We start from the raw sequence: 15,696 nt of genomic DNA on the forward strand, positions 1-15,696 counted from the left end.
ACATATGCTGTGTGATAGTAAGCGGCACTTCGAAACGTGATGTTAACATTTACTTTTCCGTCGATGTCGATCTTCTCACTGGACACAGTCTGGAGGGTAAAGCAGGGTAAAGCAGATAAGTTTGTTTCCCAGTTGTTGAGCCAAATCTTTTCGGATGATGGTAACGTTGGCTCCTGTATCTATCGTCATATTGCAGGGAACTCCATTAATATGTCCTATTATGAAAAGTCCATTACTGCCGCCTCTCACTGCAGAAATATGAAACGCTTTAAACTGGGGCTTTTCATTATCTGGCAACCTCCGCCCCGCGAGATGGCCACTAATTAGTTTTCCTGCTGTTTGTTACGAGTGGTCTTAACATCCGTACCCTGGGGTATTCTGCAGTTTCGTCGTATGTGTCCTTCAGCACCGCAGTTCCAACATTTTAAGGTCGGTTTCTTTTCACTGATATTTCTTCTTAAGTCATTGAGTTGTCTGGTTATATCGTCTAGACGAACAGTAACTTGATCCCTTGGTTCCTGGACATGAGCAGCTCTGATTGGGTGGCGGTCTCTACGAGTGGCTTGCTGGGCTGCCTCAAATTTCATGTCGTACACTAAAGCGCTTTTCAGATCTTTAACATCCGCCATTCGCAGTGCTTTCTGTATTTCAGGGTCCCGGATGCCATCGATGAAATATTGCAGGGACAGGATTTCCCTTGTTTCTGTCGGGCACTCCGAAAAGGCGTGATGTGACAGCCTTTCAACATCCGTGGCGAGCTCCTGAAGTGTTTCGGTGAGCTTCTGTTGACGGGATTTTAATATGAGCCTGCTGTAGTCTTTTAAACATTACTCGCCGAAGCGCAGCTCCAAGGCGCCGGACAGAGCTTCGAAATCTAGCCTTTGATTTTCGGGAAGCGTCTGCAGGATATCCGCTGTGTCTGCTCTCAGAGAAGCGGCGAGATGACAGGCCTTAGCTTGGGAGTCCCATCCGTTCGCATCCGCAACGATAGAAAACTGGGTCTTATACACTTGCCAGGATGTTTTCCCATCATGTGTGGATAGCTTCAGAGATGGACGAGCAGGCATCGGTAAGAATTTAAAATCATCACTCTTGCTCCCTGCCGTCGCTACGAATTTTTAAAGTTTCCATTTCTTTGGCAACTGCAGAAACTCTCTCTTCAACTTGTTGTTGGACGGCCGAAATTCTTCCTTCGACTCGTTGCTCCACAGCCGACACTCTATCTTCTATTTCATCTTTGACAGAAGAAACCTTTTCTTCTGTCTTTCATGGCCTCAAATTTACTTTCTATTACGCAGGTTATTTCTCTTTTCATTTCGTCTTGACCTGCTTCAATCTTTTCTTGTACAACTTTTATATCTTCCTTAAAAGTTACTTGACCAGCTTCCAACGTTTCGTGAACGGCTTCCATTTCCTTTTTAACGGATTCTTGCATCTTTTCCTGACCAAATTTCATATCATCTTTCATTTCTAGTTGTCCCGCTTTCATTTCCTGTTGGCCCTTTTTTATTTCCTCTTTAAATGCAGCAAAGGCTGATATCAACTGTCTTAACTGCTCTTCCATCGCTCTTGTGATTGGCATTCAAATCCCACTTCTGACACCAAAAATTGTTGCTTGCGTACGGGTTCGTTACGATATGAATGCACAAAAATTTATTATTATCACAACAGAAATGCTTAAATCTTCTAAAATTATCATGTAGTATTACAATATCTCACAGTAGTTATCTTTTAACTACTCAAATGTCCAATAGAACGTAATTCAAAACAGCTAAAGAAAGCTAATCCACGAATTCGCTACAATCAACAAGAGCAGTTTTCTAAACAACTACAAACTAAGCAACTACTACAAACTGAGATGTTTTCCTCCTTTTATAAGATTTTAAAATCACGCGCTAGAATTTTCCAGTACTTTCTCGAAATCAAAAAGAGATATTTATTTATTTAATGCACGCGCTCTTGTATTTTCAATTTTCCGGCTTAGCTTTCTTTTAATATTCGTCACACGCTGCACTGCGCGAGAAATAAAACCATTTAATTTATAATTGAACTAACATTAGCTTTTTAAATACCAAATTCGTAACACTATATATCCTCAGGGCTTAATTTCTAAAATTAGAAGTACCAGAGCCCTATGGAAGATCGTTAGCAAAGAGGAAAAAAAAGTAAATAAATAAATAAATAAAATAACTATTAAAATCATTAATAATTTAAAAATTAAATAGTTAACTATCATCAAAGTAATAAATAATTATTTAATCAATATTAATAATAAATATTTATAGATTATTATTTAATTAAATAAAAACTAATTAATTATTATTTTTTAAATAGTTAAATATTTAAGTAATTAAATAATTAAAATTAAATAAAATGTAAAGAGATAAACTAAAATTTAATAAGCGATTTTTAAAATAATTTTATTCCAAAAATTAAAAAATTTCTACTGAAATTGTTCAGATGCATAATAGAAATGCCGGAGCCTTCTTATTTAGGGCTCCGGTGCGCTCCGCCTAGAATTATGATTTATCCCAAAAATTAAGAAGTGCCGGAGTATATTCTAAAATGATAGTTATTTATTTTTAAATTTTGGATGGTATTTATTCTCTTAAAACTTTTTTTTTTTTTTTTTTTACTAGTTTTAAAGCTTTTATTCATTTTAGTCAAAATGTAAAGATGTTAAAGTAACACGAAGCGTAAGCGCATACTTTTTTCATTCTTAGAACAAAGGCGTGCCAATGAATAGAACCGAGGCATTTTACTAAATTACGGAAATCACCAAAATAGGCCCAGTTAACCCTTTACGTATCAACTACGCTCGTCGCAGATGCGGTCAAAACGGGTGTGTTAGAGGTCACAAGCAGAGGCGGGTTAAGCGGCTGGCAAACCTGTAGGTCGCCAGGGGTCCCGAGCTTCAAAGGAGCCCTGTGAGCACACGGTCATCTGGAAATACAAGCTTTTTCTAATTAAAGAACAAATATCAATTAAAATTGTTTACTACTATTAGCTCAATAAAACAATGCTCTTATTAGTCTATTTAGCTTAAAAGTAACAAATCGTAAAAGTTTGACACTTTCAATTTTGTCACGTTCTATCTTCATATTTTTTCCTGTTCTCACCACATTTGATGATTCAAACATTATAGTGAAAGAGGAATGCAAAGCAATGTCTCTGGAAAATTTTTCAAAAAGGCATTCTATCATGGAAATCAGGATGTAGATTGATGTATTGTGAATATGGCAAAGCACATTAAGGCTATCTGCCTAAGGGGAGGGATGCCTTCGGGGAGAACTTTCTAAGGGAAACTGACTGGTATTCACATTACACATGGAAAAAACCACGAAACCGAAGCCACGAAACCAGCCGCGAACGGGCTGGCGCATGCAGCCAGCCCGTTCGCGGGATTTGAACCTCGGACCGAACTACCAGTGTTCAGCCCTTTTACCGCTCAGCCGCTGAGGATGTAGATTGATATTAAGACAATCAGATCGAACATAAAAAAATACACTTTATATTTTAAGCATTAATTAAATGTCTCCGAAATCGTTCTAAAAATCTGTCAACAACTTTTTTACCATTTTTGATAACCATTTACCATGCATAATAATTAATTTATTAATGCAAAAGTTCTATCCTTAACAGTTTTTAAATGTTCCTTAAAGAGAATGTAATTATTTAGAAATTAATTTTACCAGAAGAAAATTTCTTTCTAAATGAATATCTTATTAATTTCGAAAAATATTCATTGGAATTTAACAGTTAAGTTACAGTTTAATTAATAGTTAAGTTACAGCATAGTTAGTTAGCTGTTAAGTAACAGTAAAGTTATTGTGTAATTTTCTCTTTAGAAATATTTTTAGAAATTTCTTTGGGATAGAAGGTGAATTTGTTGAGACAGGTGGGCATCACCGTAGTTTTGAGAAAGCATGTATGCAAATACTATTTTACATCTATAGAAGATGAATCCAGTTCTTTTATCTGCGCTTTTACCTCTCTATCGAAAACATTTATTCTGATAAGATTGCATTTAAAATATTGTCCTTGTAATAGGAGCTGTTACATACATATGCATTTATTTGATCAGTTGGGGGGGGGGCTGAGTCATAAGCTGAGAAAGTTAATGCAATAGTATCCGCATTAAAAAAAAAAAAAATTGCATTTTGTTTTTTTATAAAATAACAAAATGTTAAGCAAAATGTTACGAAGATCGTGAGTCAGCGAACTGATATGACGATGAGATAAGCAAACTCGTATTTTATGGTAACGACTTCTACGCTTTTTTAGGATGACAATTCCTAACGAAAATGCTACGTCTTTCTAATACACCAACTGAGTTAACAAAGTCTGACTGACTGCTGGGTTTAACTGAGTATTAACTGACGGTTTCCTACAGATCGATTAAAGAAAGAATTTCTATAGAATTTTACCACATTATTTGCGAAAAAGAATTTGCCAATAATTATTGCACTCTTACTCTTTCCATTCCTCGACTGTAAATAAAAACTTACAAATCTTTGCTCTGAGGTAATCTTTGCTTACCTCAATTACTGACCGAATACCTAACAGATTGGTAGCGAATTATCGATGAGTCTGAAATTAATGACAAAGTCCTGAGAAGGTTGAAAATTAACAGTTTTATTAAATTAGATCTTTAACAGAAGAGCACATCTCGTGTTTGACAAATTCCGCCTGTAATTTGTGGAGGCAATTTCAAAATTAAACTTAGTAGCCAAAGGTTACACAATTCAGTTTAACGTGAAAGTTGGCTCACGAACCTAACCGGCGTAGGTATTTAAATATCGGCAGCAAACTAATGCAAAGCCGAGAAGTTCAAGTTATCAGACTGGGAGAAAAATAACGTGCGCATACACAGGCAGGAACACGCTCTGAATTAAAATCTGAATTAATTTAAGAGAAATGGAAATAAGAAATGATAGGAAAGATCCAAAACATAAAATAACTGATGAGTGCAAAATAATAATAATGAACGTACAAACGTGAAGATAACTCTAAAGCCAATATTTAAATTACCCACTGAAATACGTAGTAGAGGCAACGAAAAAAATATTAGCCCTTTTCTATTAATTTGGCGTTTATCCGCCATGAATTCTTGTATAGATTTTCTTTCTCTATAAAAGAACTAGTAGTGAGAGGATTTCAGAAGGAGAAATTTTACACTATTAATTAATTTAACCCTTATCAATTGTTTTATTTTATTTTATTTTTTTTTTACCACAGAGATGGGAAGTGTTTCCTAAGAACATGTTTTATAATTTTCCATAAATGTTTGATGGGATCTAGATTTTAAGATTAGAATATCTGTTGTCAGAGCCGGGCCTAGATATTTTTCCACCGGAGAAAAAGAAATAAATACGCGCCCTTATAAACACAGGCAAATTAATCACATATGTAACTATTTTAAATTAGGATACTCTAACACTTATATTTTTAATCATAGCGTTATATATTAAAACATTATATAGGCAATGATTTACAGCTTATAAATGAAGAACATTATGAAACTATCCTTTTCATAAATAGCAAATAGTTGCACTGAAATAATATGAAGAGTAATGAAGTTACCTTAAAATATTATAAGATATTTCTCCCGCATTCTTAGCATGCTTTCTTGGCGCAATGGTTAGCACACTTGGCGCGTATTCGATGGGTTCGAGTTTCGGCGAAGGCATTGCATCAATTTATTGATTAAAAAAAATAACGTCTCTACAGTGGCGCCCGAACTAAAAAAAAAAGCTTCTAGATGATAATTCTGCACTACAAGGATTTGGCGACTGGGTCCCCTAATCCCCAGTCGCTCTTTCAAAGGGGGAGAATATAAGCCCAGGCAGCACGTCTCCAAAAATATACGTATAATTTTGGTGAAATAAGGGTATGGTATTTTTTGCACGTTACTTTTACGAAATTTATACGAATGAAAAAGGCTGAAGTTACTGTTAACTCTTGATCATTATTTTCCACACGTTATTTTTACGAAAATTATACGAATCCGAATGTACTGATAAAACTACCGTTATGATGGTATATTTTATTCGTCACTTTTACGCATATTATACGAATCCGAATGTTCTGAAAGAAACTACTGCCTTTATGGTATATTTCATTCGTCACTTTTACGGATATTATACGAAGTCTAAAAAGATTGAAAATGAAGTTTATTAATTGAAAATATTTAGTGTATTTCTGGCATTTCACTTTGTTTTCTTTGTCCACGAACATGAAAAAAGGGGCATTCATATATGAGGCTAAAATTTTTCTATAAATTTTAACATGTGAGCTAAATCTTTACGTGCATTTTTTGCAAAAAATTATATTTTCTTAATTCAAACATCTTCAAAATAACTTATTTATTTTCTTATATCAAATTTGTTATTTTTATTCATATCAACACTTATATTAATTTACACAATTTAATTTCTTTTATGAAAATCCTATTACCCATTTAACTGGAATAATTAATTAATTTAACTGTATATTAAATTTGTGTACTTACTGAGTTTGGTACAATACTCTCCTTATTTTATTTAGCAAATGTGGGCAATTGAATTGGAATAAGACTAGCAAATCTTTCATGTCGAGGAATAGAATAATAAATACAGCAGAAGATGCTCGAAAACGTTTAACTTCTTGAACAATAGTTTAATGTAGACCAAAGGATCATTAATTATAATCAAAGATATACTAATATTTTTATTTAATAATAATAATAATAACTCTACGAAATTGCAAGCTGAATCCTGATATTTTACATATATTTCAGTTCCTTTAATCTTTGTTATAAAAATCATATGAGGCTAATTTTTTAAAATTTTGTTTAATGTACGGAAAAAATGATATAGCGATTTTAATAATTTTTATATGAGGAAAAAATTAATAAATAATGTAAATAAATAATTATATTATATTTTATATTTTTCCTGAAACAGTTAAAGACATTCTTAATATGGAGATCTACAGAATAAGTACAAGGGTCCAGTTAAATGAACTCAAAATTTGCATAGTTAATTTTACGCTATAAAAATTAACCGGATTTACGATTATACACTGAGCATGCGAATATACAGACATTTCTATTTTTCGTAGAAAAATTTAATTATTACCTTAATACAGAGATGCTGTGAATATAAATTTATATAATGCAAAAGTAAGTTTATTTCATATGCTAATTTAGAGGCTTTCTTAATATGTTTAATTATAAAGGAAAAAAAAGCGTTGCAATTCTTGTTCACTGACCAATGGCAAAGCAGACACTTTCTACTTCCGGTTGTGGCGGGATATTTGTGAAGTCAGCACTCAGCAATGGCTGTCGAAAAGAATGGTAAAGTCGCAAAGAATACTGTTTGTTCGTGGATTGGCGTTTGTGACAGAATCCATCGAAGTTACTAATTATTTGAAGAAAGTAAGTGAATATTTTATATTTTCAGTGTTTAATACTCGTACTTTTTTCACCTATATAAAATTTTATAAATAGCGTCTGTGTAGGAAATGTGATTTTCCATGTGTTGTTCTTTTGTGTACGTGCCTAATGATTCATTTTCAGGATTTGGTACTGTTAAATTTTGCACTAGTCTGTTTCTTACTGTTTGTGTCACTCCTTTTTGTATGTGTCTCACCTTTTTATAGTTATATTATTTTTACTCAAATGTTTTAATATTTATCTTAAAGCATACTGTAATTAAGCAGGAAATAGCTTTTAATGGAAAAAGAAAGGCAATATTAACATGGCTAATTGTTCAGAAATCTGTTATGGAAATGTTATCTACCTTATGCCAAAAAATAAAGCATGTAACTTTCATTTATTTATGAAATTCAAAATTTTTTATTTGCTTAGTGTTTTCCCTAAAAATAATTTAATTTCTTATTTTTGAATTTAGTTTTATAAATTTGCTTTAATATATAATCTTTAACTCAAAGATATTGTGCTATTAAAAAAGGAAACTTTATGCCATAGAAACACAGGTACTTTGTTCCAAATCTGTGTTCATTTTTTTTTTTTTTTATATATATACTGAATTTTTATGCACTAGTAATTACTGAAATATATCCTTTCATGAATAATAAGTAAGTCCTAAGTCCTTTCATGAATGCATTTCTTTTTTGTTTGTTTGATTTTGTTGTTTTAAAAGATCTGCCATAGTTAAAGAAAGAAAATAAATTAAGAATGCTTTACTTTCAGTTTTGAATAAATTTATTACTATTTACTGCAGCTTCAAGTTTCTCTAAACATAATTTTCGAAGTCAAAACTTGATAGTTATGTTGATTATTAGACTTGCATGAAAAAATTTATTGAAAAATTAGTATTTGATCTAAAATACCTTAAATTATTTGAATTATATTTTACTAAATCATGTATTTTGATATAACTAGATAGTTAAAAAAATTTAAATTGTAAATGTGCAGAAATGCTTATATAAAACCAAGAAATTGTTTATATTTTTGTTGCTTTTTCCCTTGTAAATTAATTATATATATATATTACAGTCTGGGGAGTCAGCACCCTGCTGAATTGTAGTAAACGAGATGTCCAATCTACTAGACCATCAAAGATGCAGATTTGGATTTTCTATTTCATAGTTATTGAAATCATAATGGTATGTTTGTTTAAATTAGTACTGTTTATGAATGTGATAAAAATAAATTCTGATAAGATAAGAAATTATTTATTTTCTGTTAATTATGAACTGTAAATAATGTAACCAATTTTCTTCATAGTATATTTACTAAACATTTTTTTTTTTTTTTTTTTTTTTTTTTTTTTTTTTTTTTTATAAAAAGGAGGTAGTTTTATTTATACAATTCTTGCAGAGATACCAAGAAATAAAACATTTCAGGAATTTTCACTCAGTATATCTTGATGTGTAAAATCGTGTTGTTCAATGCCATATTACTTTTTCACAGGAAAGTAATTTTATTGATCTAACATATGCATAAATCGAACTTTTTTAAGAATGATTACAGTTTCTAAGCTAACTTAAAATTTTCAGATTTAGAAAATGTATGTTTAATGTAGCATTAGTTTTCCATGGAATAGAAAAGGTTTTCAAAATGTTCAGTTGTTAGAGGGAAATAATATAAATGAGATTTTCCTGATACAGTTTCAGCTGGAAAGGAAACTGAATTTTCGGATAGTGAAGATTTCGTTTAAGAATTCTGATAAAACTGGTTAATGTAAATCCTCTGCATTTAAAAATTCTAATAAAACTGATTAATGTAAATCCTCTGCATTTAAGAATTCTAATGAAACTGAATAATGTAAATCCTGTGATTCATGTAGGTATTCTTCTGTTATCAGGAGATTCAGAAATGTGTGTTTATATGCATGCATTTTTAAATGTAGGTGCTCGTGTGTGCATGTGTATATTCTTTATGTATGTATGTGTATATGCGCATACATGCATATACACATGCTTACATATCTACAGTGGAACCCCGAGATAAGAGTTTAATTCATTCCAGCATTCAACTGGTATAGCGAATTTCTCGTATCTAGAAACAAGCTTCCCCATTTAAAATAATGGAAATTCAGTTAACCCGTTCCACACCCCAAAAAATATCAACATTTTAATATCAAGTCAATTTTTCCTAATAAATAACACTGGTAAATAATATAACAATAGTTTAACTTTGTTACCAACATTTTAACTCATTCTCATTAATCCACACCAACAACAGCTTCTCAACATCTAGGAATACTTTTATGGTGCTTGGAAGCAACGATAATTCCTTTGGCTACATCAGGTTTCTTAATTTCTTCCTGCTTCTTCAGAATAGTATAGATTTTCGATGTTGAAAGGCCGCAAGTCTTCGCCAATTCCGTCACCATGCTTATGTTTATCTACGATTTCTTTCTTGATATCGACGGCCATGGCCTCCTTATTTTTCTTTGCAGCACTATCTGAGGCAACAATCTTCTTGCGAGGCATCTTGAAATAATTATTTTCACGTTAAATGTCAAAACAATTAACTTGCAAGTGCACAAACGCGTATATAAAAGAACACTGAGTGATCTGACGAGGGGATTCCTCGAGTTGAACCGGATAGGGAAATGGCACCACCCATACCAACAGCCTGGCTCATTGCTCATTACTCGAATTAATCTCATATTTTGCTTATACTTTCCTCGTATCTCGAGGTTTCATTGTACATTTCTGAATCCCGTCCTAATAACGGAGGAGTACCTGTGCCAGTATTGCAACAGAGCTAGAATGAATTATTGTGTTAAATATGTGGAAATTGCATGCTTAAAGTACTGTTATTTTCTAAAAATATTATGTATGTCTATTTTTTACAACAAGAAAAAATAGCTAAAAGCTGTTAATTTACTCGGATTTATTAGTCCAAAGGGGCTTTGTCCCTAAAGAACTATTGTTTTTGTTTTGCATTGGTTCACTATAAATATCTGTTTCACTTTTCAAACTGTTCCTACCAAATGTTAGAGTCCTTAGTGTGGGATTAATACTCTCTATCTTAGTGCCCTCTATAACCTATGTTAGGGTTAACCTGTATAACCTACAAGGATTGCCAGTTTAGGCGAGATATCTAGGTAGTCATCATAATACGTACCTTATTTTTTATTATTTTTAAATTAAATTGAAAGTAATAAACTAGTTTTCAAGAATGGAGTTAAACTAGATTTGCATTCAACTCTGGTTTATTGTATTAATGATGTTTTGCTGTAACAAATATGAATTTTTTGTGTAAGTATAATAATTTAAAATGTTTTTTCTAGAGAATGAAGTACTGCCACTAAGGTAAAGGTGCTAACTTGCAAGGTAATTTTCTATTCTACATTAACTCAGTCTTTATGTCCTGTTACAGATATATTGGCAGAAATAATGAAAACCTGACATTCAAAAAGAAAAATAATAATGTTGAATGTAGTATATTAGATGGTTAACTGAGGTTTGGCAACTCATTAATAATCTTACACATATTGAGTACGAATAACTTTGACAATTACCGGTATTTTCAATAGTATAAAATTAGGCAAGAAAGCAGTTTTAGCTTAGCACCGATTTTAAATACAACTCTCTTACCAATGTTGGTTTGACGAAGGTAAAATATAATTGAATTTAATAAGTTGGAAATACTGTCTGTCTTTCCATGAGTTAAAAAATAATTTCAAATAAAATTTCTTTTTTTCAGTTTTTCATGTTATTTGTTTAATGTTATTGTAATCTGATTTATCATATTTAGTCACATATTCCATCCCTCTTTGCACTATAGTATATAATTCAAAGGACTTATCAGTTTCAGCAATATTTTTTTTTTACCAGTATACATTTTTACCATAACTCTGTTTCTAAATCATATCCTGAAAAATTAATGAGTAAAGTACACAAAGAAGGAAAATATGCAAGTAAATAATGGCATTTAGTGTTGTTTATGTGTCTAATATTTGTACTAGATTGTAAAAGTTATGTAATTCTATTAGCTTTTTTAAATTATTCTTTTTGAAATTCAGGTGCTTCTTTGCACCCAAATGGTTAAAGCCCTAGTGTGACTTTGGTACTTTGATCTAACTTCTATTCCTAATAAATAATCCAGCTGCATACAGTTTACTCAATTTCTGCCATCAATTCAATTTCTCTTGTGTAAGGTAAACAATATTAGCTTTTTTTAAATATATCTTTTACAACTATTCCATCAGGTAGATTTCTTTCATATTTTGCCTTAATTGAGTCATCCTGCTAATTAAGAATTTATTAAAGTTAATATGTTAAGTTTTTGTGTGTATAATTCATTTTAAGTATGTGCAAGCAAATGCATACATTAACAGTTACGTAGAATTATGTTTTGGGTATCAAATTCAGAAAATTTGGAGCTGTTTTTAGAAGATTTATTAATGATTTATACTATATTATATTGGTAAAAAAATTCTGTGGCTTTTATATGAGAGTATATATTTTAAAATAGCTGCATGATATGGTAGAGGTAAAAAGCTTCATGTGGATCATAAATTAATATTATGTGGCAATTTTTCATTTATTTAATAAAGAAAATATTCAAGCCACAATTAAAATTTTTTCACTGGATTATTTGCATACAAAGTTTGCAGCAAATATTTCCTGCAACAGAAGTGACAATTTTTATTTTGCCAAGACAGGAAATTTAGTTAGTGAAAGCAGTAACTTTATTTTGAGATGTTAAATAGGAAGGCAAATTTTTGAATTTAAATTGATTTTTGAAGGAAGACTTATTTAGTCTTACTATCATTCTACGTGGCTCTTAACTTTTTTATGGTATTTATAATTTTATTGTTATTCAGCATTCTGTTTGCTTAGAATGCACATGAATGTAGACTTGAAATATTTTATATTGCAAACTGAGATGCCATTGTTATCATAATTAAAGATTTTTGCTCTGATTTTGGAGGAATTTACTGATAATACTTTTGATTGTGTATTGGTTTCTGGTTTATTGAAATGTGTAAAATAGCCTGTTAATGCAGATACGTATGTTAATGACATGTATATGTTTATGAAGTATTCTGTTATATGTATATAGTGTTGTGATTAGTTTTCTGCTTACTCTTTATTTAAGAAAACATTATCTGTAAGAAAGCGAATATTCTTTACTATATGTAGGAGTAAAATTGAAAAGGCTAATGCAATATAATTAATACAAAATTAAGTTTTTTCTCATGTACTTAAATACAAACATAGCCATTAAAGACTTTCTCAACCTTGCAGTTCTAAACAAATCTTAAGTATTTTTCACTTGAAATTATAGGCATTGTGTAAGGTATATAATTGAAGCTTACTGTGTGATAGTGTGAAATTAAATTTTTAATTACTGAAATGTAAATTTTTAATTACTGAAATGTAAATTTTTAAATATGAAATACTCAGTGCATTTTATATGCATCTTTTAATACTTCAACTATATTTAAAAACTGAAAACATCTGAAGTGTGAAATTATTACAAATTTTTCTTTTTCTTGTTTAGGAGCTGTTCTCAAAACATTGGGTGACAAAGAATTCACTTTTACAAAAATCGAGCAGGATATTAAAGACAGCGAACTATAGAACAAATATGGCGAAGCTGCATGAAGTCTATGTTGAATTTTATTATTGAAAAAAATATGCTCTTCAGATTTAATTTTAGTTTTTATTGTTTAACAGTAATTGCAGTTTTTGAATACCTGTAAAATAAACCTAATTCTTAAATTAATTTCATGTGTATTTCTTTTGCAACTATTACAGTTCATAATACTTCAAACAACTTGAAATTTTATACTTGTTAATTTATGTGGGATATGTTCATAATAATTTTATAATTTAAATAACTCATTGTTATCATATGAGTATAATCTAAAATGCACAGCATTTGACAACAAATTAATAAAAATTAGCCATTTTTTAATTACTTTCTTTTGTCCAGTTGCCTCTTTTTAAATCATTTAATACCATAAAGCTATTTGATGAAAAAAAATAATTGGTATGTCCACATCAACATGTACATTTATAATGATGTTATAGAAAAAGTCACATGAGATAAATATTTAAAAACTTCAATATTCCTAAACAAATTAACTTTTTAAAATTTTATCTGGTATATAAGGTAAAATAAAGAACATATTTAGGTAATTTTGAATTTGCATAATTCTATGTACTTATTTATGAAATAAACAGTTACATTGTAAAAGGGAACTTTTTAAAAATACCTCAATAAAGCATTTCTTTTGTAGAGGTGAACTTTTAGTACTGATCTAATATATTTATAAGATTTTAAACTGAGAAAGACAACAATAATAGATTACAATACATTGCAAGATTGACTGATAAATGTCAAATTTTTACATATCATAATTATGTGTGTAATTAAAACAGAAGCTACTCGATTAACTTGCATGCAAATTAATATTTTCTTTAACATGTTTGGGATAAACTGAATTTTAATAAATAAATATGTATATATTTGTGTATTATCTGAAGATATGAATGAAATATTTGTGACATTAAACATTCATCTTCAAGGAAAATAACAAAGTCAACTTGGTAATCTATTGGAAAAGGTAAGTTTTCTACAATTTCCTGGTCTATATTTAACAATTTTAAAATTTAGCACACTCATTCAAATAATCTAAACGTATGATGTTTTCTTTTGTGCGACATTCGTTTACTGAATTTTTTAATTAACTATATTGTACTTTAGATGGATATTAATGTAGATATTCCCTGTATTTTACGGTACAAAAACTTATATATTTGATAATAATTGACCTAAATCTTCCCTATGTTTTCTTTGCATATATGAATGACTTTGGTAAAAATTTAGTCCGATGCCTTCTCCTCTTTACTGTGTAAGTGCACATTTTTGGTAAAAAATTTGCATAAATCTCCAATTACCTATTTACTGCATTTTTCGTAAAATGTGCTTATTTTAATCTCTTATTTTTTATATAAATCTATGCAAAAATGTTCTGCATATTATGATTAAAAGATAAAATTAATTTAATATCAAATTTTTACATATCCACCTTTTAGGTATGTACAGCAATATGGAATATATATAACTGGAAAATTTAAATGCAAAAATATTAATTTCTATTCAAAAATTACATAATACTAAAAGGCTGAAAATCACTTTTAATATTTCATTTCAAAGTGACTACAAAATATGCATTAAATTTTGTAAACCTGAGTTCTATGTTTTAAATCAATTAATGCTATCGTTCATTTACATGGCATAAGAAAATGTCCTTCGGAAAAGCAAATAATTTATTTAAAGTGTTATTTAGTAATAATGAATTTAGTAAACAAAAATGCAAATGAACGATAGCATTAATTGATTTAAAACACAGAATTGATGTTTACGAAATTTATTGCATATTTTCTAGTCACTTTGAAATGAAATAATATGTCACTTTGAAATGAAAGTCATTTTCAGCCTTTAAGTGTTACTTAATTTTTTAATAGAAATTTATTTTATTTTATTTTATTTTTTTTTATATTTTTATTTATTTATTTTTTTTTTCATTTACTAGTGCATTTAAATTTTCCAGTTATATATATTCCATATTGCTGTACATAACTAAAAGGCAGATATGTAAGAATTTGATATAAAAATTATTTTACCTTTTAATCATAGCATACAGAAAGTTTTTGCATAGATTTATATAAAAAATATGAGATTAAAATAAGTACATTTTATGAAAAATGCAGTGAAAAGGTAATTGGAGATTTATGCAAATTTTTTACCAAAAAATGTGCATTTATACACAGTAAAGTGGAGAATACATCGGATTAAATTTTTACCAATCATTTGCATATGCAAAGAAAACATAGGGAAGATTTAGGTCAATTACTATCAAATATATACGTTTTTGTACCGTAAAATACGGGAAATATATACGTTAATTTCTATCAAATATATACGTTTTTGTACCGTAAAATACGGGGAATATCTACCTTAATTTTTACCTAATATATACGTTTATATACAGTAAAAAATCGGGGAAATTTACGTAAATTTTTACTAAATATATACGCATACGTGAAGCAAAAAATTGAGATTTACGTATATGCGATAAATATACGTAAGTTTTTACTAAAATATACGTAAATCCCTGAAATTTACGTATATTATACGTAAAAGTAGCGAATGAACAGTAGTCTCGCGTAAATATACCTAAATTTTACGTAAAAGTTACGTATAGTATAACGTAAAAATAT

At 29.8% G+C, this 15,696-nt stretch overlaps 1 long non-coding RNA gene across 1 annotated transcript; it reads left to right on the top strand.

The window, feature by feature from the left end:
* Window positions 1-7,275: 7,275 nt before the first annotated feature.
* On the top strand, window positions 7,276-13,192 carry LOC118188106 (uncharacterized). Its single transcript, XR_004758058.2, has 4 exons — window positions 7,276-7,417; window positions 8,501-8,610; window positions 10,749-10,791; window positions 12,968-13,192. It is a non-coding gene; the product is annotated as an uncharacterized LOC118188106 (long non-coding RNA).
* The last annotated feature ends 2,504 nt before the right edge of the window (window positions 13,193-15,696 follow it).

This window comes from Stegodyphus dumicola, chromosome 5 (genome assembly GCF_044657685.1).
Source record: "Stegodyphus dumicola isolate Sdum_Otavi_A_Nest chromosome 5, ASM4465768v1".
NCBI lineage: Eukaryota > Metazoa > Arthropoda > Arachnida > Araneae > Eresidae > Stegodyphus > Stegodyphus dumicola.